This window comes from Narcine bancroftii, chromosome 6 (genome assembly GCF_036971445.1).
Source record: "Narcine bancroftii isolate sNarBan1 chromosome 6, sNarBan1.hap1, whole genome shotgun sequence".
Classification (NCBI taxonomy): Eukaryota; Metazoa; Chordata; class Chondrichthyes; order Torpediniformes; family Narcinidae; genus Narcine; species Narcine bancroftii.
In genome coordinates this window covers 156,949,102-156,974,545 of record NC_091474.1, presented here as the reverse complement: position 1 = coordinate 156,974,545, position 25,444 = coordinate 156,949,102, and the positions used below count along the sequence as shown (strand labels likewise).

The 25,444-nt window shown below is 41.8% G+C and overlaps 1 long non-coding RNA gene across 4 annotated transcripts in view; it reads right to left on the bottom strand.

Annotated features, from left to right (window-relative positions):
- LOC138736634 (uncharacterized) overlaps positions 1 to 25,444 on the bottom strand; it is a 118,630-nt gene that overhangs the window by 15,558 nt on the left and 77,628 nt on the right. Inside the window, exon 3 of one of the 4 annotated variants that reach the window (XR_011340462.1) lies at positions 12,010 to 12,099. The exons of 1 other annotated variant lie outside the window; for it this stretch is intronic. This is a non-coding gene — a long non-coding RNA (uncharacterized lncRNA). Of the gene's footprint in view, positions 1 to 12,009; positions 12,100 to 17,935; positions 18,291 to 25,444 lie in introns of those variants that run through there. 2 more of the 4 variants (XR_011340461.1, XR_011340459.1) reach the window with 2 other exon arrangements.

Sequence of the window (25,444 nt, the reverse complement as noted above, 5' to 3'; positions counted from 1 at the left end):
TAGGTGTTGGGTTTTTCTTCCTTTGTCTTTTGTCAGTGAGGTGGGCTCTGTGGTCTTCTTCAAAGGAGGTTGCTGTCCGCCGAACTGTGAGGCGCAAGGATGCACGGTTGAAGGCGATATCAGCCCATTGGCGGTGGTCAATGTGGCAGGCACCAAGAGATTTCTTTAAGCAGTCCTTGTACCTCTTCTTTGGTGCACCTCTGTCTTGGTGGGCAGTGGAGAGCTCGCCATATAACATGATCTTGGGAAGGCGATGGTCCTCCATTCCGGAGACGTGACCCACCCAGCGCATTTGGGTCTTCAGCAGCATGGATTCGATGCTTGCAGACTCTGCCTGCTCGAGTACTTCGATGTTGGTGATGAAGTCATTCCAATGAATGTTGAGGATGGAGTGGAGACAGCGCTGATGGAAGTGTCCTAGGAGCCATAGGTGATACCGGTAGAGGACCCATGATTTGGAGCCGAACAGGAGCGTGGGTGTGACAACGGCTCTGTACACACTGATCTTTGTGTGTTTCTTCAGTTGGTTGTTTTTCCAGACTCTTTTGTTTAGTCTTCCAAAGGTGCTATTTGTCTTGGCGAGTCTGTTGTCTATCTCTTTGTCGATCCTTGCATCCGATGAAATGGTGCAGCCAAGGTAGGTAAACTGGTTGACCGTTTTGAGTTCTGTGTGCCCGATGGAGATTTGGGGGTCTGGTAATCATGGTGGGGAGCTGGCTGATGGAGGACCTCAGTTTTCTTCAGGCTGACTTCCAGGCCAAACATATTGGCAGTTTCTGCAAAACAGGACGTCATGCACTGGAGAGCTGGCTCTAAATGGGCAACTAAAGCGACATCGTCTGCAAAGAGTAGTTCACGGACAAGTTGCTCTTGTGTCTTGGTGTGAGCTTGCAGGCGCCTCAGATTGAAGAGACTGCCATCCGTGCGGTACCGGATGTAAACACCGTCTTCATTGTTGAGGTCTTTCATGGCTTGTTTCAGCATCATGCTGAAGAAGATTGAAAAGAGGGTTGGTGCGAGAATGCAGCCTTGCTTCATGCCGTTGTCACTGGAGAAGGGTTCGGAGAGCTCATTGCTGTATCTGACCTGACCTTGTTGGTTTTCGTGCAGTTGGATAACCATGTTGAGGAACTTGGGGGTGGGGGGGAGCATCCGAGGCGCTCTAGTATTTGCCAAAGCCCTTTCCTGCTCATGGTGTTGAAGGCTTTGGTGAGGTCAACAAAAGTGATGTAGAGTCCTTTGTTTTGTTCTTTGCACTTTTCTTGGAGCTGTCTGAGGGCAACAACCATGTCAATAGTTCTTCTGTTTGCGCAAAAGCCACACTGTGATTCTGGGAGGACATTTTCGGCGACACTAGGTATTATTCTATTAAGGAGAATCCTAGCGAAGATTTTGCCTGCAATGGAGAGCAGCGTGATTCCCCTGTAGTTTGAGCAGTCTGATTTCTCGCCTTTGTTTTTGTACAGGGTGATGATGATGGCATCACGAAGGTCCTGAGGCAGCTTTCTTTGGTCCCAGCAGAACATGAAAAACTCATGCAGTTTGGTATGCAGAGCTTTGCCGCCAGCCTTCCAGAGCACTGGGGGGGGGTTTCCGTCCATACCTGCTGCTTTGCCATTTTTCAGTTGTTCAATTGCCTTCCTGGGTAAGGACCTCATCCAGCTCTAGACTCAAGGGTTGTTGAGGGAGCTGGAGCAGGGCGGATTCTTGGACTGAACAGTTGGCACTGAAAAGAGATTGGAAGTGTTCTGACAATCGATTGAAGATGGAGATCTTGTCGCTGAGGACTTCACCGTCTGAGCTGCGCAGCGGGCTTTGAACTTAGGGTGAGGGGCCGTACACAGCCTTTAGAGTCTCATAAAAACCCCTGAAGTCGCCAATGTTGGCGCTAAGCTGGGTTCGTTTGGTGAGGCTAGACAACCACTCATTTTGGATCTCCCGGAGTTTGCGCTGAAGATGGCTGCATGCGAGACGGAAGGCTCATTTTTTCTCTGGCCAGGAAGGCTTTGCAAGGTGAGCCTGGTGGGCAGATCGCTTCTTTGCCAGCAGCTCATGGATTTCCTGGTTGTTTTCGTAAAACCAGTCCTTGTTTTTCCTGGAGGAGAAGCCCAGTACCTCTTCAATGGATTGCAGTATGGCCATTTTCAGCTGATCCCAGAGGGTTTCAGGAGACGTGTCCGTGAGGCAGTTTGCATCCTCGAGCTTTGCTTGGAGGTTTGCCTGAAAGTTTCCTCTCACTATGTCTGACTGCAAGTTTCCAACATTGAACCTCTTTCTGGGGGCTCCACTGTTCTTGAACTTTGGCTTGAAGTGAAGGTTGAGCTTGCAGCGAACAAGCCGGTGGTCAGTGTGGCATTCCGCACTGGGCGGACCCTGGAGTGGAGCACATCTCGTTTGTCTCTTCCTCGCACCAGAACGTAGTCCAGAAGGTGCTAGTGTTTGGATCGGGGATGCATCCAGGTAGTGAGAACTGTTTAGTGTATTTCAGAGTTTAATACACACCTCAAAAACCAATAGTCTAAACACTAACAACTGTGAACTCCATTGCAGAGTTCTCTCCAGTGTGATGATTTAAAGCACAGGTACACAAAACTCAAAACGGTCAACCAGTTTACCCATCTCGGCTGCACCATTTAATCAGATGCAAGGATCGACAATGAGATAGACAACAGACTTGCCAAGGCAAATAGCGCCTTTGGAAGACTACACAAAAGAGTCTGGAAAAACAACCAACTGAGAAACCTCACAAAGATAAGCGTATACAGAGCCGTTGTCATACCCACACTCCTGTTCGGCTCCGAATCATGGGTCCTCTACCGGCATCACCTACGGCTCCTAGAACGCTTCCACCAGCGTTGTCTCCGCTCCATCCTCAACATTCACTGGAGCGCTTTCATCCCTAACTTCGTAGTACTCGAGATGGCAGAGGTCGACAGCATCGAGTCCACGCTGCTGAAGATCCAGCTGCGCTGGGTGGGTCACGTCTCCAGAATGGAGGACCATCGCCTTCCCAAGATCGTGTTATATGGCGAGCTCTCCACTGGCCACCGTGACAGAGGTGCACCAAAGAAAAGGTACAAGGACTGCCTAAAGAAATCTCTTGTTGCCTGCCACATTGACCACCGCCAGTGGGCTGATATCGCCTCAAACCATGCATCTTGGCGCCTCACAGTTCGGCGGGCAGCAACCTCCTTTGAAGAAGACCGCAGAGCCCACCTCACTGACAAAAGGCAAAGGAGGAAAAACCCAACACCCAACCCCAACCAACCAATTTTCCCCTGCAACCGCTGCAACCGTGTCTGCCTGTCCCGCATCGGATTGTCAGCCACAAACGAGCCTGCAGCTGACGTGGACATTTACCCCCTCCATAAATCTTCGTCCGCGAAGCCAAGCCGAAGAAGACACAGACAGCCCTGCTGGCCATGCTCTGACGGCCACACTGACTGCACAGTTATATTTCACAGTGTGGCTGGCTGGTCTCTGATATTACTGACACAAGCACACAGGCACTAACCGTACCCGGCAATTCAAGTAGATCATTCACACTGCCACAGAGTAACTAACAAGTTAACTCAGCCAAGTTCTGACACTTGCCCCCACCAAGAGTCAGAGCCTGATTGATTTTTACTTGCCCTGTCCAGTTGGAACCTTACACAATCTATATTACCCGCTCCGGACTTGCTAATATGGCCCTTTCAACCCTTATGTACTTGCTGGAGTGAAAGGAGTTAATGTTTCTCATGAAACCTACTTCTTAATTGACCAGACTAGACTGCTTTTCTGTAAGAGGAAGAAAATGGAAACTACAAGCGAGCACACAAGCAGATATATACTTCAAATTTACTACACAGAAACAGGCTATTTCTGGTGATCCATTGCCATTTCTGCAACCCAGTTTATTTCCCACATCACCCTCATCAAAGCCTTCAGGTCCTTTCTCTCATGAAGTTATTTGAGCCCACATTAAATTTTTCAGTATTTTTACGCCAACCCTTCCCCTTGGAGAGGAGTTTTACCGCTCTGAATTGTCTTCATGAGAAAAACAAAAGCAGCAGCTAAGCAACAATTCTGCATTTACTCCAGGTCACTGCACACCAGAAATATGAAAAGATTGAAATCATTCCAAACTTTGATTTATTTTTCCCTTGCCTGAAACATGTAAGCAGCTCATACTTCATTGTCCAGGCTTTTATGTTTTTCCACAAAGTACATATTTATCCTTTTATTGCATACTTTTTAAATTCATGTTTGCTTTACACATCTAAGATTTATTTTAAATTTGTGTTTTCATTTCAATGTGACCTATTAGTACTCCATTTATAAACGGCAATATTTTTTGGCACTGGATCCACAATATAAAAATGCAATGTTTCTGTTTCCTACATTCCAATGTTGGTTAGATTTTAAAAGTACTTAACTAGCTGCAACTCATTTAGGGATAACCCAGAATGGATGTGGAACATTGTATGATGATAAGTTCTTCTTTGCTTTATAAATCAAATGGCTTTAATCAGAATAATGTTACAGCTATGATGTTGGTGCATGGGAGCCTTCAAACTCACATCACCAGACAAAATGATGTTTCACCCTGCAACAATCTTTGCAAGCGATCTGATGGAATCCTGCACATCAACCCAGATGAATTATTGTCAGCTTTATACTGGGATTTTCATTTGTTTAAACCTTCATTTGTAAGAAGCTGAAATTAAATGTTGTGACACTAGAAAATAGGATGAATTGAAAACTATACTTGCACATTCTTCTCATTGGTTACTTTTTGGAGCATTATGGATTTGGTTGCAGAATTTAATGTAAGCAAAGAACAAATGACATCATCACTAACCAATCAGCAGTGGCTTTATGCAGCACTTCTCATTCCTGAACACAATTCGATCTACTGATGGATTACTAATTAGAAGGCATGACTTGCAAGAAAATTATTTGGCAAATGTATGCTTGTTTATATGTCCTCACATCATAAATTGTTTGGATTTGAAGAAGCTAGCTAGATACTGTGAATGAAATATACCTTTTCCTCAACATAGCAATCTCCTCAAGTTATTCAATGGAGGAATTTAAATAGTGTAATCTTCCTCTCAATGCAAACAATTGTGCTCAGTTCAAAGTCTTTGAAATTATGTTTCAAGGTGGAAAGTGGGCACTCTGCCTTATGTTAACCCAATGGCTTCAATCTCCTCTGTCAACTAAATTCCACAGGAATGATCAAAATCATTTCCCATCATCCATCTACATTAAATCTGCAGAGGAAGAAAATGTTCCATTTGACCTGTTTCATTTGTATTGCTTAAGCATACAAGACATTGAATTAATAGAACAATTGTATATCAATTGCTGGCCACAAAAAGACTACATATTTATTTATATACTTAGACATAAGGCCCTGTAACAGGCCAATTTGGCCCTATGAGTCTGCATCGCCCAATTTACACCCAACTAGCCTACACCCTGATACATTTTTGAAGGGTGGGAGGAAGCTGGAGCCCCCAGAGAAAACCCACGCAGACATACAAACTCCTTACAGACACCAAGGGATTCGAACCCATGTCCAGTCCCAATCGCTGGTGCTGTTAGGGCATTGTGCTAATCGCTACGCCAACCATTTCGCCCATGACCATTTAAGAATTGACAGGATATACAGTTCAAATTGGAATGAAATCATGGCAGTTTATTTCAGAGAGTTGCATGGCAGGAGCAAAACAAGTGAAAGGATGGCCCAGAGAGTCCAAGACAGTTGTTAATGATGCTGAAAACTTGATGGTTATTCAAGGAGCATTTTCCTGCTGTGAGGCCCAGTGCCACCATTTGCTATTATTTTATTGTCCACTCTTAAATGTTTTTGAAAGTATGCAACTTTGTCAATAATTTACTTATTTATCAAATATTACAATTTTAAAATCTGATGTCAAATATAATACAAGATATATTTGTTTCCTTAAATACATTCTGAGCTGACTATTGATAATCATGTAGTGAAACATGAAGGTCTACAGAAGCAGTGATTGTTGTAAAAACACACAGAAATGAGAGAGGAATTCAACCAGTCTTGCAGTGTTTATAGGAAGTAAAAATATATTACCGACGATAATTATGTTTCCAGGCGGGGTATTGTCATAGCCAAAACAATGTAATAAATGTCTGGAATTCCAGGATATGTCACGAACATTTAATGACCTTTTTCATTGAGCTACCCTGCTGGATAACAACATCAGTTCTACACTTAGAGCAATGTGTGTTATGGTTAATTAAATACAAATGGTTCCGATTTTGTGTAGCTAACCTCTGACCCTTCCCCCTTCTGGCTATTTTGTTCATACTTCTTTCAGCACCAAAAGAATTCCTGTCAGATAATTGCACCTTGAAAGAATGTGCAATGCTTTGTCTCACAGAAATTATCTTGATACAAAAGCCAAATACTTTGAATTCTTGACATCTGAAATAAATTCAGAAAATACTGGAATTTCTTAGCAGACGAGGTAACACCAGCAGAGAAGATAAATTTGTTGTTTGAGAACAACTTTTTTTTGTTATCAGAACAGGATAAGATTTAACATGCACAGGATTTCTAGCAATACCCATCAGGGGCTGGAAGAAAGGAAGGAAAGAGCAAAGTTGAGGGAGTGTGATAAGATGGACAATGGGAGAGAATAAATGAGGTTAAAAGGGTTGACGGCATGGACGGGAAAACACTTGCCTTTCCCTAACCTGCCACTGAAACATAAGATTCCTATGACTCTCTTCAGCTACCATCTCCAGCCATGGCATCTTATTCTCATTGCTCACAGGACAAACAGCAGCACTGCTTCAGGCGAAGCATCGCTAAAATGACAGCTGCCATGAAATATCACTGTTCTCCTTCAATTGCTCAAGTGCCAATGGGATGACTTGCCCTTGTCACAGAGGCATTGAAATATTCTCATCCAGGAATCAGAGTGAGATGGAAATGCAGCAATGGAAACAGGCACTTTAGCCCACTGAGACTGTGCTGTCATCAACCACCCATTTATATAAATTCTACATTAGGCCAGTTCTTTCTGATTTGTATCAACTCCTAGATTCTCCCGCTCACTTACACACCAAGAGCAATTGGTAGTGGACAATTATCCAAACAATGTCTTTGGGATGTAGAAGCAAGCCAGAAAACCTGTTTTTCTTTCAACATATGGGAGAACTTGGAAATAATACACTAATGCAAAGTGGACAAACTTCAGGAGCATGGGCCAATTATTTCACTATTTCAGTTGATAGCGTTTATCAATGTTCATGGACTTGCCACCTGACTAACTGGTGTAGAGACAGTGCAGATTCAGAAGTGCAAAGGGTTCTATTTTACAATGTTCAAATGTTGGTATAAAACGATATTGTCACTTGTTACCTGATATTTCTTTAAGTGACCTTTTAGCTGCCTTCGGTTGCTGCTTGCCTCTTTTGTTTGTTCAGTGAGCTAATTATCCCAGAGAATCATTTATATTTGCTTTCATATGACAGAATACCTTTACAAAATTATTTCTCCAAATTAAAATTCCTCCTATAAAAAAAAACATTGTTTCATTTTTTTTTTCAGAATTAAAATGTCTTTGCCCTTTTATTTGGCAGCTTCACTTATTGACTTCTGACCATCAGCAATTTATCATAGAGCAACATTTCTGCAGATTTTGGCATTTATTTTGTTGCAGAGAATGGGGTTGCTTTGAAATGACTTTGGGCAGAATTCTCAGAGGAAATGAGCAGGAGCTGATAGTTTTGTAACACCAGTGGTTGGAGGACACCGCAACTGCCAAACGGTTCACAGGATTGGCTTGACAAAAACAGTTATTCTCTCCTTACAGTTGAAGGAAATGGATGACAGCATCATACCACCCAGAACAGTCTTTTCTGCACAACCCATCCATGCTTTTCAACCTGGTTCTCTAGGTTAGTCCCATTTGCCAGAATTTGGTCCATATTCCTCTAAGCCCTTCCTATCCATGGAGCCATCCAAATGTTTTTGAATGTCAAAATTGTACCTACTTTTCTAGTTTCCTACTCCAGCTTATTACAGATATGGACTATCCCCTGGGTGAACAGGTTTCCCCTTTTTAAAATACAAAATAATAGTTTTTAAACTTTTTTTAAAACTTTCATCTCTGAATGCAAGCATCCAGTGCTGTTTCCTGTCCTTTCTTTCTCTTCCAGGAAAAACAGTTCACTACCACATGATCAGGTTTCTTACAATAGTTACAAAATGGACCAGAAGGTTGTTCCCATTTATTTTCTACCTTATTTTGGTACTTAATGTTACCCTTTTCCAAAAAGTACTTTGGGCACAAATTTCACATTATGATCCTCATCTACAAATACAGCAGAATTCTGTCCCTTTTGAAAAGTTTCTCATGCCTTCTTTTTTTTTGGAATATTTTATTTATAAATTTTAAACCACAATAATAATTACAGTACATTCAATTCCAGAGATTATTTCAAAAAGGTCTTTCTTAAATCTCTCCCCTCTCACATTAAACCAAAGCCCTCTATCCTGGGAAAAAGACTGTGAGCATTCACTTTACCATGTCCCTTGGGTTTCCACATTGCTCTGTAAGATCAGGATCCTATGCTTCAGGGTATAAAGACTTAGCCTCCCCAACTTCTTCCCATAACTCAAGCCCTCCAGGCCCAGCAACATTCTGGTGAATTTACTCTGCACCTTTTTCAATATATCACCATCCTTCCTTTAGCTGGGTGACCAGAACTACATATACGACTGGATTCCATGTGTGCTCTCATCAATGCCTGTACAGCTGAACCATGAGGTTTCAACTTTTGTAATCAATACGCACTCAAGGAAGGCAAGAATGCCAAATGTATTTTTTCACCACCTTGTCCAGCTGAGTTGCCAGTTTTAGGGAACTCTTCACCTATACTCCGAAGTCTCGCTCTTTCACAATTCATGGCTCAACCATTTACTGAGTAAATCCTGCCTTGGTTTCACTTACACAAAGTCAGCCCTGATACTTGCCAGATTGAAATTCCATTGGCCACTCTTTAGCCCTTCATCCCAATTGATATAGATTCTCTTGTAAAATTAGATATCCTTCCTCACTGTCCACTGTGCCCACAATTTTGGTGTCATCAATTTACTAAAAATGTTAAGAACATTACCATCCAAAAATTAAGAATTAAGAGTTAAGTGCCACTCACCCCTTGCAGCACATCCCTGTTCACAGACTTCTAGAAAAGCATCCCTCCATAACTACCCTCTAGCTCCTTTCTCCAAGCTAGTTTTAAATCCAGTTTGCTAGCTTAACTTGGATCCCATGTGGTCTAACCTTCCAGATTGGCCTGTGGGACTTCAGTAATGCTTCCTGGAAGAGTAGCCAACTGTATCTACCTTAATAGAACAAATGTACAGGAAGCCCAAATGAAACTAAGAGATGTGGTGGATAGTGTGTTGACCGGCTGCATTACCATCTGGTATGGGAACACCAATACCCATGAGCATAAAGCCCTGTAAAAGGTAGTGGACACAGCCCAGGACATCACAGGCAAAACCCTCCCCACGATTGAGCACATCTACAGGGAACGCTGCCATCGGTGTCATACTCCAGGTGCACCCTCCACAGTACCCTGTGCAGTTGTCATCAAAGACCCACACCACCCAGCACACGCTCTGTTCTTGCTGCTGCCATCAGGAAAGAGGTTTAGGTGCTATAAGATTCACACCACCAGGTTCAGGAACAGCTGCTACCCCTTCAGCATCAGACTCCTCAATGACAAACCCAATGAGAGACTCATTTAAGGACTCTTACTTGTGCACTTTGTTGATTTTCCTTTGTTCTCTCTGTTTTGCACAGTTTGTTTACATTCGTTATCTGGTTACAGTTCTTTTATTTGTTTACATGTTTACGCAGTGTACAGTTTATTTTTTGCATTACCAATTAGTGGTAATTCTGCTGTGCCCACAGGAAAAAAGAATCTCAGGTTTGTACGTGATATCATGTATGTACTCTGACAGTAAATCTGATATAACATTCACAATACAGTACTGCCATAAAATAGGCTCTTTCAGTTGCAGAAACTTTTAGCAATATTGACATGCAGGAATTAAGTGCTGATAAATTTTACTGATAGCTTCTTTCAACAGCAGACAGCAAGTGCTGGCAAACTTAAAACTTATTTCCCAGTTAAAATGTACTATTGTAAACATACAAGTCCCTAGAACTGCATTCAGAGCTGATATTTCAGTGGAACAATTTGAAATTATGATTTTGTCACATTAAAAATTGGTGTAAAGCAATGGAAAAGGGGATGGGAGGTGAAGTTCTGTCTGCACAGATGGAGAGGTGGTGTGAATATAAATACAAAGAGAAAAATTGAGTCCTATTGTTTTTGGCAGTATAGGGTTTATCTTAAGAGTGAAAACTTTTAGCCAAAAAGGCTGCAGTTGGGAAAAATTAGTTGATCTATCATCAGAAAGCATTACTCATCAGATCAGAGGCAGATTAACCACTGTGTTGTTTGTGTGGGTTTGTCTTGTAATAAAGAGCAGTGGGGGAAAAAGGGAAGGTTGTCCCAGTGACAGCTGTTATATTAACTTCACAGGAATCTCTCAAGTTCAAATAAAAACATTTCACTGCAGAATAAATAACCGACAGAATATTTTTTAAATGGAGAGTAAATTGAAAATAATCAGATGCAAAGGGACCTGGGAAGTCCTCGTGTAGGATAGCCTAAAGGCGAACTTGCAGGTTGAGTCAGTGGTGAAGAAGGCAAATGCAAAGCTGGAATTCATTTCAAGAGGAATAGAATATAAGAGCAGGGATGTGATGTTAAGGTTTAATAAGGCACGGGTAAGACCTCACTTGGAGTATTGTGAGCAGTTTTGGACTCCTCGTTTAAGAAAGGATGTGCTAACATTGGAGAGGATTCAGAGGACGATGATTGCAGGAATTAAAGCATTAATTAACGTTTGACAGCTCTTGGCCTGTACTCATTGGAATTTAGAAGAATCGGGGTGGGGGGGGGGGGGGGGTGGTGGGATCTTGAATGTTGTTTGAAAGGTTTTTTGCCATAGGCGAGAATCCAGGACAAGAGTCCACAACTTCAGGATTGAGGGGTTCCACTTAAAACAGAGAAGAGGAGGAATTTCTTCAGCCAGAGGATGGTAAATATGTGGAATGGGTTGCCACAGGTGGTTGAGGACGCCAGCTCATTAGGTGCATGTAAGGCAGAGGTTCTTGATGAGCCAGAGCATCAAAAGTTATGGGGAGAAGGCCGGGCAGTGGGGCTGAGTGGGAAAATGGATCAGCTCATGATTAAATGGCAGGGCAGACTTGATGGGCTCAATAACCTATTTCTGCTCCTATATTTTATGGTCTTTTTTGTCAATTACTGAAAAGCTCAGCCAAGTCCTCTGCTTAGCTGGCATTAATTCATTTATTGGCCCACTATAAATGCAGACAGGTTGAGGGAGATAACAGTCCTGCAAAGCAAAGTTATAGCCACCATTGTGGCTTTGGCATGCAACATGGCTGAAAAAAGGGGGTGGAGGGCAATAACCGAAAGAAACACTAAATGTGTTACACAAAAGTAACATTTCCAATGTGAAATAGTTCCAAGATTGATGAGGTCAAAAGTGAGCATTGCTGTAATTGAAGACAATCTTCCCCTCTCCTGGTTCACAAGGTGCTCTTTAATTGAATCAGTAACTTTCAAAACAGAGCCATGAATTCAGAATGGAGGGCAGCAAGGTCATTGCCTCCCATAAATCATTGTTCATGAAGATTCAAATGCTCATTATGTGCATCTCCTTAACAAGGTTCTGCAAAAACAGTTAATTCAAGTGATTACTTAGGCACGAGGTTCAAACTTCGGTCAATTCCAATGATCATTCGCTGTCCACTACTGAACCCACATTATCAACATTCCACCTCTTCATGTTCACATCATCAAAAAAATGGTGTGGGAATGCAGGCCAGAAACAAGCAGGCATACTCAAATACTGACAGATTTAATAATCACCTGAAATCCTGTTTCAAATAGGCCCTGATTATTAGGGCAGGTTCCCCTTCTCTAGCTGGATGGTGACTTTTTACTTTGCCATCTCTCCTATTTCAGAATCAGAATCAGGATTTATTGTCATGAACATTTGTGTTTTGCGGCAGTATTGTAATGCAATCATTCATATTATAACCATCTTTGAACAAAAATAAATATAATGGTGCAAGAAAAGTAAGGTTCATTGATTATTCAAGGATCTGATGGCAGCAGGGAAGAAGCTGTCCTTGTGCCTTTGAGTGCTTGTCTTTAGGCTCCTGTACCTTTTTTTCATGGTAGCAGAGTGAAGTGAACTGGGATTCACTGGTAGGGTGTTATGTTGATGGCTGGCCCCGCCCCCATCTGCTCACATGTAACCCTGGTTTCCCACCTAAACTCAGAACCCTTCCAAAGACCACTGTGAAACCCTACCCATAGTTACAAGCAAATAAAAGTGTTTGTTCTCCCTCCGATTGTGAGAGCTTTTATTCACACTACAATTTTATTAGCTTACTCCTTAATGATGGAAGCGCTGGTATACCACCCTCTATCCCCCGACACGGCTGAGGAGTTCACGTACTGGCTAGGCTGCTTCCAGGCCTACCTGAATGCGAGCAGAGACATCTTCCACACTGATGAACTCAGGAGGTCCGCACTCATTTCGAGGGTAGGAACAAAAAGGTATGCAGACCTAGCGAGGCACTGACTCACTCTATGTCGCCAACAGCCAGGAGAGACCATTGATGAGACCACCTGCTGGATCTGTGGACGCTTGCCAAGAAGTGAAGATACAAAGCGGCGACAGGCCAGAATAGATCCAGGACACTCTAGTCGCAGGGGTCCACTCAAGGTACATGAGGCAGCGACTACATGAGTTGGGTAAGAAGGTCCTGGCTAACCACGTTGAACTGGCAAAATTGTTGGAACAGGTCAAGCTCGAGAATGATGACATCAAAGCCAGTGAGCTCACCCACCCAGGCAACCCCTTCCAAGGGCCGACTGCTCCTGCTACCACAGCCCTAACAGCTGCCACTTACCTTGCTTTTTCTGCAGCAAGAGCCAGCATCCCCGATTTCTTTGCCCGCCTAAAGACTCATGCATGTACGACAAGAAAGGACATTGGGCGAGTGTTTGTCACATGAGGGGAAGCCCCGGGAAGTCCACAGCCTGTGCTACACACGGATCTGATTCCAGCCCCAAGCCGTCTGCACCGAATTCACCCAAACCCACTTACTGCAATACACACCGATGAAGGGTGGCAATGGCAGTGAAGAAATGGCGTGAAAAGGTTTGGCAGCCATCTTACCACAACCCAAATTCAAACTTGACACCATCATTATTGGAGGAGGAAGGAGGGCGGCCATCTTGCCGCACCACAAGGTCGACATAATCTTACCCATGCAGGGCAACCCAGGACCGTTGGGGCCACTTGAGTGAGGAGTATGGAGTCTCCAGGGACCTAGCCTCGATGGTCCTAGATCAGGACAGACCTCACCAGCTCAGGAACTCCATAGTGACTGTGAAGGTAAATGGACATTCCACTAAATGCCTAATAGGCACGGGCTCTGTTGAAAGCTTCATAGACTCACAGACTGCGCAAAAATACAACCTGAAGATGTATCCTTCCAATTATCACACATTCCTTGCGTCCCATTCACATCCTACACGTATTCAACAACTTTGTATAGTACATCTATAGCTTGAAGGGGGGACTTCTGTAAATTTTGCCTGTATATACTTGATGAATTGTGTACTCCGGTGTTGTTGGGTCTGGACTTCCTGTGTCACCTTTAAAATGTGACCTTGGAGTATTCTGGTCCCCTCTCCCCATAACGGTTTGGAACGGAGGGCCCCTAAAATCAGAACGCACATGCAGCCTCTCCACACTGAATATCGACCCCCACCTCTACCTGAATCTGTCCTTGGACTGCAAACCAATTGCTACCAAGAGCAGGAGGTACAGCACAGCAGACCGAGATTTCTTAAAGTCTGAGGCACAACAGCTGCTCGACGAAGGTATCATGGAACCTAGCACCAGTCCATGGAGAGTACAATTGGTAGTGGTTAAAGGCGAAAATAAGTCCAGGCTAGTAATTGACTATAGCCAAACTATTAATCAGTACACACTCCTGGATGCATACCCCTTCCTCGAATTTCAGACATGGTGAATAATATTGCACAGTATCAGGTCTATTCAACCATCGACCTGAAAGCTGCCTATCACCTGCTGCCAATCCATTCCAAGGACTGTCCATATACGGCATTTGAGGCTAACGGTCATCTCTATCAATCCTGGAGGGTCCTTTTCGGTATTACTAATGGGGTTTCTATCTTCCAGAGGCAGATGGACAGAATGGTGGATGAGTATGGGTTGAAGGCTACCTTTCCCTACCTCGATAATGTCACCATCTGTGGCCACACCTTGGAATAAAATGACGCCAACCTCCAGAGTTTTCTCCACGCAGCAAAAGCCCTGAACCTCACTTATAACTCTGACAAGTGCATGTTCAGGACTAAACGTCTGGCTATCCTTGGCTACGTGGTGGAGAATGGCATCATTGGCCCTGATCCCGATAGGATGCGCCCGTTAGAGCTCCCCATTCCCAGGACAAAAAAGGCTTTGAGGAGATGCCTGGAGTTTTTCTCATATTACGCCCAATGGATCCCTCAATACACTGATAAGGTTCGCCCTCTCTTAAAAGCCATTAACTTCACCCTCTCAGCTGAAGCCCAAACGGCTTTTAACTACCTCCAAAATTGCATTGTGAAAGCCGCCATGTATATGATGGACGAGAATGTACCTTTCCAAGTGGAAAGCGACGCTTTGGAAGTAGCTCTGGTCACTACCCTCAATCAGGCGGGCAGGCCGCTTGCATGCTTTTCCCTCGGACATTACAAGGCCACAAGCTCCAGAACCCATCTGTGGAAAAGGAGGCTCAAGCCATTGTGGAACCTATGAGGCACTGGAAACATGTGCTGGAACACTGGTAGGAAATTTACGCTCCTTACTGACCAGCATTCATTCACATTCTTGTTTAATAATGTCAAGAGGGGCAAAATCAAGAATAACATAATTGCTAAGTGGAAGATCAAGCTCTCCATCTACAATTATGACATTGCCTATCAACCAGGAGCTCTTAATGATCTCCAGATGCCTTATCCAGAGGAAGCTGTGCCTCTGCAAACACCGGCCAATTGTGGTCTATGCATAATGAGCTCTGCCATCCATGGGTTACCCGCATAGCTCATTTTGTCAAGGCGCACAATCTGCCCTACTCCATGGAGGATGTCAGGGAAATGACCAGGTATTGCCAGATCTGTGAGGAGTGCAAGTCACACTTCTACCGTCCCGCAAAGGCGCACCTGATCAAGTTATCCAGGCTCTTCAAACAGCTCAGTGTCAATTTTAAGGGACCTCTCCCCTCCACAAACAGGAACCCCTTCTTCCTCTTTTTCATTGATGAGTACTCCTGCTTCATGTTCACATTCCACGTCCAGACACGTCCACTTCATCAGTCATAAAGGCCCTAGATTCCATTTTCACCCTGTTCGGGTATCCCAGCTATATTCATAGTGAACAGGGCTCATTCTTTATGAGCTACATCAGCACATGTTGGCAAGAGGCATCGCATCCAGCAGGACTATTAGCTACAACCCCCTGGAGAACTGGCAGGTTGAAAAGGAGAACGTCAGAGTCTGGAAGGCTGTCAAACTGGCCCTGAAGTCAAGAGGACTTCCAGACATATGCTGGAAGGAAGTCTTCCCTATGAGGCTCCATTCCATCTGGTCACTATTATGTACCACGACCAATGCTACTCCTTATGAACTCTATTCAATTTCAAAAGAAGGTCAGCATCGGGAACTACACTCCCAATCTGGCTCACCACTCCTGGTCCAGTCCTTCTCATCGAGCATGTGAGGAGAAGCAAGACTAACCCCCTGGTGGAAAGGGTGAAACTGCTTCATGCCAATCCCATGTACGCTTCTTATGTGGAGAATCCAGATGGCAGGGAGGACACCATCTCCATCAGGGTCCTGGCACCCAGTGGAACAGAGGGTCCGTTGCCTCAAGTGCCCTGCGAACCATGGAGCTCATTCTCGACACCCCCAGTCAGAGCCTCAGGGGATCTGGTTCAAGAGGAAAGTGCATTCCCCTCCACCATTGAGCTGGAGACCCAGCCCACCTCTCCTTTCTCACAAGGGGACCAGGAAACCCAAGGAGTCCAATGCCCCCCAGTGCTAAGGCACTGCCCCGGGATCTCCAGACCCCCGACCCACTTAAATCTGTAAATTTGTAAATAACTGTATATTTTTCAACTTTGTTTCTGAACCCATGTTCTCTGTCTTCATTAACAGACCCAAAATTCTATAGGAATTTGGATTCACTGGTTGTTTCTTGTGCTGATAGTTGGCCCTGCCTCCTCGCTCCACCCCCATCTGTTCACATATAACCCTGGTTTCCCGCCTAAACCCAGAACCCTTCTGAAGACTGATGTGAGACCTTACCCATAGTTATAAGCAAATAAAAGCATTTGTTCTCCCTCCAGTTGTGAGAGCTTTTGTTGGCACTACACAGAGTGAAGAGTGCATGGTCTGGGGTAGGGTTCTTTGGGGATAGAGGCTGTTTTTTTAAGACACTGCCTCATGTAGATGTCCTCAGAGGAGTGAAGTCTGGTGCCTGCGATGTCGCAGACTGAGTTAACAACCCTCTGGAGTTTATTCTTGTCCTAAGAGTTGGCGCCTCCTTACCAGGCAGTGATGCAGTCAGCTCACCACGGTACACTTGTAAAAGTTTTCAAGAGTGTTTGGTGACATATGGAATCTCTTCAAAACCTCACAAAGTATAGCCACTGGTGAACCTTCTTTGTGGTTGCATCAGGACAGATCCTTGGAGATGTTGACACCCAGGAATTTGAAATTCTTGACCCTCTCCATTACTGAACCCTCAATGAGGACTAGTTTGTGTTCCCCCTGACTTTCTTTTGGTTTTGCTGACGTTGAGCACAAGGTTGTTATAGTTACACCATTCAATAAGTGGATCTATCTCCCTCCTGCACTCTTCCTCATTGCCATTTGTGAATCTGCCAACAACTGTGGTTTCATTTTATCAAGTTGTTGCTTTGGTGGTCTTGTTTCTTTTAGATTAGAGTAGAAATGCTCCTGTTCAAAGAAAAAAAATGCATCAAGCAGAATCGTAAGCAAAATTTAAATTGTGAAAAGATAGCTCAAGTTAGTAAGTTCATTTTGTAAATGGGATTTTTACCACACCTTTATGTCTCTAATTATAGTCTAGACCACACATGTCAAACTCAGGCCCGTGGGCCAAATTTGGCCCGTGATATAATTATATTTGGCCCGCAAGATCATTACAAATATGTATTAGAGCTGGCCCGCTGGCCGCCGCACCAGTATAGCGCATGCACAGCTAATACTACAAATCCCAGAATGCTTTGCAAATGAGTTGGCGCCAGCCTGTCAGCCCGCTAATCGCCCCCACCTCCTCTCTTTACTTTCATTAGCATCTGCGACCTGTCGCCTAACTCACATGTAATAAACCCCTTACGAAAAATGGCCAAACGAAAGACAAAAAACAGGACCTTTCAACACAGGTGGGAGGCAAACTCTGACCCCAGAGTTTGATGAACTTGCATCTAAGAAGAGATGCCAAGTATCTGGTTTAAACCCAGGTGCATCAGAGTAAATCACAGTGTAGCAAGCTAAGCTTGGATTCATATTTTCTTTGGTTAACTTTGGACTGTTCATAGTTGAAAGATTGGATTTTTATTGAAGCAAGTTGTTATTTTTTTGACTTGTTGGCTTGTGAAAAAAAATACATTTAAAAGGAGCTTAAAGGCTATAGAGAAATATTATTTATTGAATATTTTATTTCTCATTTGTTAATGCTTCTTATGGAAAGAGTTTAACCAAAATTATTATTAAACATTTATTTTAATAAGTTTAACATTACATATATTGAAAGAAGAAAAAACATGCAGATGTTGTTGAAAATTTTCAATAAATATTTAGTTTGGCCCATGACTTAGTCCAAGTTTTTAATTTTGGCCCTCTGTGAATTTGAGTTTGACACTCCTGGTGTAGAGGTTAGCACAACACTATTACATCACCAGTGTCCTGGATTTGAATTCAGCATTGTCTGTAAAGAGTTTGTACGTCCTTCCTGTGTCTGCGTGGATTTTCCCACGGATGCTTCGGTTTTCTCCCATCCTCCAAAACATATGGGGCTGAAATCAACTTCTACCCTGCTTCAAACACAATTAAATTAAAAATTAAAATTAAATACAGGGAACAATGTTTTCTTTTACTATGGTGTCAAGGCAAACAAATTGGAAGAGTCTGATACAATATCTAGGAAATGAAGACACACACAGCACAACCCCGAACAGTCTTAGCTCACTTTATTGTCTTAAAATTAACACAAGAGACCGCCATCAGAGCTTTGTGCATGGGAAATCATGTGTCACAAATCTGAATATTTTGAAAGGGTGGCGAAGAAAATTGCTAAAAAAAGGAGAGTAAACATCGTCTACATGGACTATAGCTACACATGGTCACGCATGGTAAACTGGTCTGCAGGATGAGACCACATAGGAAGCAGGGTGAGCTAGCCAATGAATACAGAATTGGCTTGGTGGAAGGAGTCGGAGGGCGGAAGTGGAGGGTTTTAACTAGTGATATGCTGCTAAATTGGTGCTGAGCCCACTTGTGTTTCTCATGATTTGGATGAGAATGTAAGTGGCATGATTACTACATTTGTAGATGACTCCAACATTAGTGGTATGGTGGATAGTGAATGCAGTCTAAAGTTACCACAGGATATAAACCAACAAGGGAATAGCAAATGGAATTTAATTCGGATAATTGTGAAGTGATGTCTTTAAAGCAGGACAGGACATTTCTAGTGAATGACAGGGCCGTGGGAAGTCATGTAAAATAGAGAAACTATGAAGTAAGTGTACATAGTTCAGGTAGACAGGATGGTGAGGAAGGTGCAAGGCCTGGCTAAAGCATTGAGTTCAAGGAATGTGACATCATGTTGTACAAAACTTGGTTTAGACCTCCTTGGAGAATAATGTGCAAATTTTGTCACCACACCATGGAAAGGGTGTGATTAAGTTGGAGAGGGTGACTAAAAGATGTTGCCTGGATAGGAGGGTTTGTATTGTTGGGAGAAATTGGATAGGCTCATTCTGTTTTCTTTGGAGCAAAAGAGATAGAGATTTGACATATAAAATTATAAGAGGTATAGAAACAATCAATATCCAGTGTGTGTTTTCAAATGATTCTGTCTAGAACCAGGTGGAACAGGTTTAAAATAAGAGTGAAAAGGTTAAAAGAGGATTTGAGGGTTACATTTTTAACATCTGGAGTGAACTGGCAGAGGTGGTAGAGAAAGGAACAGTAACAACATTTAAGAGACATCTGGATAGGTACTTGAAAGAGCAAATCATGGATGGATATGGAATTTAAACATACTGGTGGGATTAGTACAGATAGGCATGATGATTGCATTAACACTGTGGGCAGAAGGGTCTCTTTCTATACTGTACCATTAACATATATTAATATAGTGGTTAGGGTACTGAATCATTAATGTGATATTCAGTTCTCTTGTGGAAATTAATTCAGCGCGTGGTTACTGTTCGTTCATTTCCTGCCATTGACTTGTGAAGAAAATCTTAATTTTGCTGATTTGATACAAAGGGTAAATACAAGCTCAGAGGAGAATTTATACGAGGAAGTTTCTTGAGATCAGTGAGCCCAAATGGAATCAATAACCAATTCTGTTATGTGTGGGTTACAGCCAATAATTTTCAGATGTCCTGTATTAAGCATTATTAGCCAAACCAGATGCTGAATTGATGCCCTTTATAGATTCACAGCAAATAGAGTAGAAAAGAAAATTCTTCAGTGACTTTTTTTATGTTCAGCATCTGTTTATAACAGGCTAGCCAATAGGATATCCTTTCAGACATCCTTCAAGTGGGAAATTTTTGTGACGAGCAATTTAACTTTGGAAAAATAACATTATCTCCTCCTTAAACCTGAAGAATGCACAAGTTGTTTACCTCACATTTGGGTGGATGAGGGGCCAAAGCCAGAGTGAACCTCTGCAAGAGGTCCAGACCACTCTGATGGTGTGGCTTCACCTGCAAATACTGGAAAGTTCTGGCCACTCAACTCACATTCTCAGACACATTTGAACGATTTGTCGTAGTGGGAGGAGCTAGATCAACAACAGGTGAGTTCTCAGTGTGAGCTTTTACACTCTGCTACATCAGTGTTGCACTTGCTTTTCCAAATAGCTACCTTGGAATTTTTTTTAAGGATAGCGATCAGCAGAAAATAAGGTGTTGCATGAAATTGTCAATTAAACTTTTAACATTAGAGTCACTGATTGATTTCATCCTCTCGTCTTTTACCCAGTTTGTTCTACACAACTGTTTCCCCCTTTTTTTAAATGATGGGGGAACTCAAAAACTGCAAAAAATGGACCCCATTAAATCAATGGCTGTATTTGCAGAACAAAGAGGTAACTTCCTGCCCTCCTTACTTCATACTACATAATTCATTCTCATGTTGCATGTGAACGAGAGCCAATAACAAGAGTTTGTCCTGTCTCAGTTTTCTGTTAATGAGCAGATATAATGCACAGCAGAGAAGAAACAAGTTCGTAGCTCCTAGGGGTTCCAGCCACAGGACCACGGGAAATTCTTCGTTGCTGTGAAAGGATAAGATATAAAGAACACCAAAATTCTGAAAGTGCACATAAAATTCTATAAAATTGCTGGATTAAGTTGAGTGGTTTCATGAACAAATGTCTCGAATCTTATAGAATTTGCCACAGCTGAAGGAGAGGATGAACTAGTTGTGTTTTTTTTTTTGCAACCTCCCAACTTTTACTTACAGTATTATCCAGATGGCAGCAAATCAATTAAATTCAATTGCCTAATTTATGACAGAATGATTGAAGAATTGACAACCATTGGATTACCACTATAGAACATCTTTGGATCCTTTTCAATTCCTGTTTCAAATCTACGATACAAAGAATGAGTGTTAGGCTGGGGCATTGGTCCATAAGCCCATAAGACATAGGAGCAGAAATAGGCTATTAAGCCCATCTAATCTATCCCGCCATTTAATCATGAGCTCATCCATTGTCCCACTCAATGGCCTTCGCCCCATAACCTTTGATACTCGCTAATCAAGAGCCCATCAATCTCTGCCTTAATTACATTCAATGACCTGGCCTCCACAGCTGCTTGTGGCCACACATTCCACAGATTTACTATCCTCTGGCTGTAGAAATTCCTCCACATCTCTGTTCTAAGCGGACTGACTCCCTTCAATCCTGAAATTGTGCCCTTGTCCTAGACTCTCCCACCATAGGAAACAACATTTCTACATCTACTCTGACATCACCTTTCAATATACACAATATTTCAATAAGATCCTGCCTCGTTCTCCTAAATTCCAACGAATACAGGCCAAGTGGTGTCAAAAGCTCCTTAAATGATAACACTTTCATTCCTGGAATCACTGTTGTGAACTTCCTCTGAACCATCTACAACATCAGCACATCCTTTCTCAATTGTGGAGCCCAAAACTACTCACAATACTCTAAGTGAAACGTCATTGGTGCCTTATAAACTCCCAACATAAAATCTCTGCTTTTATATTCTTTTCCTCCTGAAATGAATGCCAGTGTTGCATTTGCATTATTTCACCATCAAGTCAACTTGCAAGTTTACCATCAAGCTATCCTGCATGAGGACTCCCAGGTCCCTTTCTTTCTGGATATTTTCAATTTTATCTCCATTTAAAAAGTCTATCTATTTATTTTTTTCTACAAAAGTGCATGCCTGTACCCTTTCTGACATTGTATTTCATTTGCCTCTTCTCTACCCATTCTACTAATCTGTTAAATTCCTTCTGCAGCCTCCCTGTATCCTCAACACTACCTGCTCCACCTACCTTCATATCACCTGCAAACTTGGTCACAAATCCATTCATTCCATAATCATTAATATACTGCCTAAAAAGAGGCAGCCCCAACACCAACATCACTAGCAACCGACAGCCAACCAGAACATAACCATATAACCATTTACGGAGCAGAAACAGGCCATGTTGGCCTTTCGAGTCCGCACCAGTTCACTGATTTTGTCAATTGGAGAAAGAATATTCTTGAACCTCGATGATCCCTGTATTCAGACTCTCTGCTTCCTGCCAATCAGCCAATGCTCTACCCCTGCTCATATGATTCCTGTTCTACCATGGGTTCCTTTCTTGCTACATTGCCTCATGGGCTGCACTTTATCAAAGGCCTTCTAAAAATTCAAATATGCAACATCCTCTGCATCTACTTTATCTCATCTCTTTGTCACTTCTTCAAAGAATTAAAATAGGTTTGTCAATCAAGACTTATTCTAAGGAAACCATATTGGCTTTGGCCTATCTTCACATGTGCCTCCTTAACCTCATCCTTAACTATCGAATCCAACATCTTCCCAACCACTGATGTCAGGCTAAGTAGTCTTTTTTTTTCTTAGATATACAGTACAGTAATAGGCCCTTCTGGCCAATTCCATCCAATTAACCTATAACCCCCATATGTTTTAAAGGGTGGGAGGAAACCAGTGTACCAGGAGGAAGTTCATAGGGAGAATGTACAAACAGACAGTGTTGAATTTGAACCTGGGTTGCTGGCATTGTTAGTGTTGCACTAACCACGATGCTGACTGTGCTGCCCTATCACTTCCTTTCTGCTGCATCCCTTCCTTCTTGAATAGTAGAGTGACATTTCTGAATTTCCAGTCTGCCAGGACCATACCAGAATCTATAGATTCCAATACATCCACAATCTCTACTACTATTTCTTTTTTTTTAAACTTTATTTAAGATTTTATAACATGAATAACATATAGGATTACATTAAAAAAAAATTAAGAATAAAATAATAAAATTACAATACAGTATCAGTAATCTAAATAAACGATACCCTCCCCAATAATTATTACACATTACTAACCCAACTCAAATTAGTCCAACCCCCCCTTCCCCCCAATAAAGAGTGAAGAATTAATAAAGTTAATAATATATGTGAGAAAAAAAACCCACTTACAAAAAAAAACAAAAACATAACCGATTAAAATACTAACAAAAAGAAAAGTAATTAATACTAAGATATCAGACTTAAAAAAACATATTTAAATCAAACTTAAATGCATATATTTTACAAACGGAGTTAAGATGAAACATATATTTAACTCAAACTTAATATAAAATATTAGTAGTTAGTAACATTATCTATCAAAAATTCTTAAACAATAATCAATTCTTAAAAAAAATTGTAGCATAAAAAAAGATGAAAAAAAAACTTTCTCTATAAAGATAAACCTTCACCAAATATCAACTAACTTCACATCTATCATCATATTAGTCACATAAACCACCATCTTAAAACAAAATTCAAACCTCATTAAGCATTGTACAATTCAATTTTAGTACTCTTCCACCATTTTTCCCTTTTACTCTTCAATAGTTATCCAATAAAAGCTCCAATACCACATTTAAATATCCCCAATCATTACGTTAAAATTCAGATATCCAAATAATAAAAACACATCTACAACGAAATCTATATCTTCAACAAATGGAGCATAAACCACAAACAAAATTCAAGCCTCATTAAGAATTGTACAATTCAATTTATAACTTTCACCATTATTCCCTTCGTTCTATAACTAAAATAGCAAAATAATATACACCAGAATTACCACTCCTTCACCTTAAAGTTAAAGAAAAAATATTAAAAAAAACTTATCCATCCCATTCACATTTAAATTTCAGATATTCCTTATCTACTGAATAAACTTTACAAAAAAAACCACATCAATTTTTAGTTTTTTAAACAATCAAATAGTTTCTTATGCTTTTTTTTATATTTAAACAAAAAAAAAAACCCCTTCACTCTTTAATCTAATAATGCAAAAAAAAAGGAAAAAAAACGGGTAGGAGGTTAAAAATACCCCCTCCCGTCTAAACCGCGCAATGCAGTAACTCCCAAAAAAAAAGGGTGTGAGATAACTCACACGTAGCAGATGACTTTCAGGAAATAGTGCCTATCCAGTTCTCTCCCCCAACTCTCACTTCATCTTAAACTAACATCATCATTATTTAATATCCCTTTTTTAAAAAAAAAATTAGAAAAAAAAAAGGACAACTCTTCTTTTAATCAGCTCCAACTGCCGAGTCACCATTACAACCATTCCTTCTTGGAGCACGGCTCTTCTTCCATCTCTTGTCTCCTTAGAGATCGCGGCGGACTATGTCTCTGTTGAAACTGAGTAATTGGCAGCTCTTGAGCAAATGCTATAGCTTCCTTTGGAGAATCAAAGAATTTTGGTTGGCAACCATCTTGGAAAACCTTCAAAACAGCTAGATATCTAAAGGTTGCCTTGTAACCTTTCTTCCACAACAACTCTTTAGCAGGATTGAATTCCCGTCGTTGGAACATAACTTCTTGACTCATCCGCATAGAAGAAAACTCGATTATTTTGAATCATCAAGGGTGATTTTCTCTGTTATGCATTTCTAATAGCCACTCGTAAAATTATTTCTCTGTCGTAATAATTCAAGCAATGAACCAAAACAGGTCTTGGACTTTGACCTGAAATAGGTCTTCTACGCAAGGCTCTGTGAGCACGTTCCAGTATTATACCTTCCGGGAAATGTTCTTGACCCAGCACCTGCGGAATCCATTCAGTAAAAAATTTTCTTGGGTCTGGTCCCTCCATACCTTCCAGCAAACCAATAATCTTTATATTGTTCCGTCTGGATTGGTTTTCCAAATAATCAATCTTTTTCACCAAATTTTTATTTTGAGTTTGTAAGTCTTCGACCATTTTGGTCACATCAAAAACTTGATCCCGTATTTCATCTATATCTTCTTCACACGAATTAAATTTATCTCTCACTTCAAGCTTAAAAGCTCCAAACTCAGCCATCTGTTGAGAATGTATTTTCACCAGAGTATTAAACCTAGTACCAAGTTCAGTCATAATCTTGATTAATCCCTGCATTGTATAAGATAATTTAGATTCAAGATTCACAAAAATCTTTTCAATTGGAAGAGATTTTGGCTCAACAGATTCCTGCTTCTTCTGCATAACCAAAGGATCTTCTGTTCCTTTCTTCATTCTGGTTGCCTTCCTTGTAGTATGACTGCGTGTGGAAACCCCAGCACAGCCTCTCCAGCAATGACTGGAGGACGCTGGCCAGGGTTTTCCCCAGTCCATAATGTATTAAGTTCTCCCAGTACATCAAGTTGTATAGGTTTTTCTATCTCAAGAGATGCAGTTTGCAGCGCCACCTCTACAGATGACAAATGCCT